Here is a 3,502-nt window from a genome sequence, read left to right as displayed (position 1 = left end):
AAACGCGGCACCCATCTTGCCGATAGCTTTTTCATGCCTAATTTTTTATGTAGAATTGAAACAACTGCACCTATAGATATCCTTGTGGCCTCAGCTAACTCAGGCACTTTTAATCTTCTATCCTTCAACACCATATTGTGGATTTTATTGATGCTTTCGGGAGTACTTGCTTCTACGGGCCTTCCTGAACGTGGTTCGTCACTTATTGATGTACGACCACGCTTAAATTCATTTACCCAGTTATAAACCGTTGCTAAGGCAGGGGCAGATGTGCCATGAACTGAGTCCAATTCATTTTTTATCTCATATGGAGTTAAACCCTTTAAATGAAAATGTTTGATTACCGCTCTGAACTCGTTTTTTCCATTTTTCTTAACGAACAATTTTTTTTTCAATTGGTTATAAAAACACGTAAACTCAGAAGATCTGGATTGTGACTGCACCATATATCTAGTCGGGAGTGGTGCTAACTGAAAACAGATGATTTGGAGCGATTCGTGCGCCATCTGTTGGTCATTCTAAGGACTTATTGAACTACCCTCGTACATTAATTTCAATTAATTATCATTTTAATACATTGACGTTGTTTATGCACTAAAATTGTAACCAGCTGTGTTGTATATCTGGTCAAGAAGTGTCTCAATGTCATTTCCGACTTCTTCATTCCTTATTTTGCCACAGAAACTATCAATGTTTGCTACAACGTTGACGCTGCCAGGTGCATAGGAACTCCTGACTTGTGTGTATCTATGAGGCTTAGGCGAAAATGGCTGCGTGCTTCCGAATGGTACAGGAAGGATCCGAGCATTTCCGTAATTTCATGAAGTATTTTCGTAATTTTCTCCAAAACTTCGTAACTTTACGCAACAATGGTAAATTCACAAAAGTTGTATCATAATCTTGAATTCAGTAACAGACATTTGGAAAACTCCGTTACTTTTACGTCTGAAATGTTTCGTAAACCGAACATTTTTAACAGTGAAATTTGCTTCAGATTATTTCTTGATGAGATGCATAGTTACTTTTTTAATCGGTAAAAATGTTACTCAACAAATGTTCATTTTCCTGTAAAGCTCCGCTAGATACTAAAATAAATTTAAGAAGAAAATGTATGTATTTATATATAATTTTTAAAACAAGTTAAACAACTACCACAGGGTCCCACTAGGACAGGTATCAGAAGAATGGAGCTATTCGCAGCTTTAGCTGCCATGGCAGTCAGAAGACTAGGTCAAACAGGCCCCAATAAATTTTCGTCGAATTTTGTCTTCGAGATGTCTCTAGTCATTTGTGCTAAATTGAAATTTGTACTGATATGTATTATCAATTCCAGTAGAAGCAATTAAAAACCCTTCGGTGTGAATGCCAAGCCGTAAAGAGCCGTGACCGAGACGACTGTAACCTTTCGCAGGATTCCAGGAAACCGAAGAAAAAAATGACAAAAAGTTTTTGGGAGCTAAACACTCTTCGTGGTACCCAGCACCTGCTTAAGTTGTGAGTCCTGTACTATCAGCCAATGAGGTAGAATTTCCGTTATACTGGGACCACATCTCGCGACGTTGAGATGGGTGGTCACAGGACAAGAGGAAATGATAAAGACTGACCGATAAGTCCCTCATGGATCTTGAGAAGATGGAGCGACTTATCTCCGAGATCACCGATCTCAAAGAATTATTATTTTAAACGAATTTTTTGGGTGTTTCTCGCTGCATCTCCGTTTTGAAGTCTTCATACCTCTCCTTCTTTTATTTCTCCTTGACACTGATGTTGAAGTCGGACGGGGCCAAACATTCGATCATGAATATAGTTTGCTGTTTTAAGTCCTAGAGAAAGATGTCAGGCCACGATTGTGTAATGGAGATTGCTGTCCGATAATCGTAATTCCAGACAATTTGGCACTTCTCGTTTTGGTAAGAGCGAAAAAGATACGAGTGAAGAACGCTTAAGCATATTTCCTACGTATTCATCGCGTTTATGAAACGCTCTGCACCTGTCGCTGAGAACTTCTTGACGTAAAATACGGCCACGGTATACTAAGCTGAATTCGGTCCTGAATTAAGTCCTGCTGCTCTAGGGAAGCCAAAGTTTGCTCCTTCAACCAAGCCCTGATTTTCTAGATTTCTGTACAAGTTTTCGTGCATTTTTTGTTAACATTCGTTAGCGGAATTTCTTAATCTCATTTTTTATTTACTCAGGCTCTTAGACGTGAGGATTCTGGATGAAGGAATGCATTACCTTAAAGGCATGGGATGTATAATTGTGGAACGGACATATTGATATGTAAGCTCTTCTGCATATACGTGGGCATTCGGTAGTACGAATGCCCATGAAAATGCCCCAAACAAGTACAGTAGAACTGGGACAGCTGATGTTACATACTAAATGTGGCTCAAAGGCACGCCCACATATGTAAAGGTCTCTCCACGGTCAAAATGTCTAATAACACTCATATCCATTAGCTCAGGCACGCCCGGATCGGCATCAATTTGACCTCGCTTTATTTTGGCTTTATCTTGTTATTTTAGCACAGTTGTCTAATCTAGAGTCCATACGAATCTCTTTTGTATACTCACAGACCCACAGTGTGCTCCGCGTTCGTCAAAATACGTGTGTGCTCCGAGAGTTTAAGTAGAAGCATGGAACTTTAGGTCATCCATATGAAACAGATGAGTGACCTTATGCTCGCGATAATTTTTGTAACCGCAGAGATACTCAGGAGATTGAGCCAGCAGTGTGATGCGAAAGAGCAGAATGGAGGCTTATGCTCTCGCCGTGAAGACCCCGGTGAAACGGTAAGCTGCTTGTTTTCACACGACAATTTCGGTTCGAGATGTTGATAAGAGTTTCCCAAAGGTCGTCAATCTTTCTATGTATCTCACTATGTGTGGATGAACCTTCAAGCTTTTCAGCAGACAGATGATAAGTATACGAGAGGTTGAATCAAATTATTGTTGGTAGTAAATCCAGGCCATCGACAGATCGACCAAGAATTGTAGACGTTCAGTCTTTAGTTCTTGGTCGATCTGTCGAACCCTTTACGTCCAGAGGCCGCACTCCTACGAGCTGCCCTCACGAACGAAAGCATCTGTTTCATCTAGATCTGGCGGCTTAGAAGAAAATAGCATGTCAATGTTCTTCCTTGTCCTGAAATCGCCCTAATCTCTCAGGAAGTGCCAGCTTTTCATCGTAGGTCTTAATGTCGCTTCTTCATTCTCGTTCGCACCTTGTTCAAGTAGAGGTTGGGGAAGCGCTACGCGTATATATCCATTTTTCAAGAGACAGGGACGTTAACTTCGCAAGGACTGATGCAAAACGTACTGAAGATCTGGGTATTTCTGACACCGTAAAGTACATTTATATAGATATAAAATTTCAGCCACAACCACGTCTCACAACCGTAAGATAGGTGGTTACAGTCTGTAAAGGAATCAATACGACGATCCAGCAAAAGCCTCGTGCACACTAAGAACACGGAGTGACCCAAGGACAACCGCCTTCTGCA

Source organism: Belonocnema kinseyi, chromosome 1, assembly GCF_010883055.1.
Source record: "Belonocnema kinseyi isolate 2016_QV_RU_SX_M_011 chromosome 1, B_treatae_v1, whole genome shotgun sequence".
Lineage (NCBI taxonomy): Eukaryota > Metazoa > Arthropoda > Insecta > Hymenoptera > Cynipidae > Belonocnema > Belonocnema kinseyi.
This window is presented reverse-complemented; position numbering follows the sequence as displayed.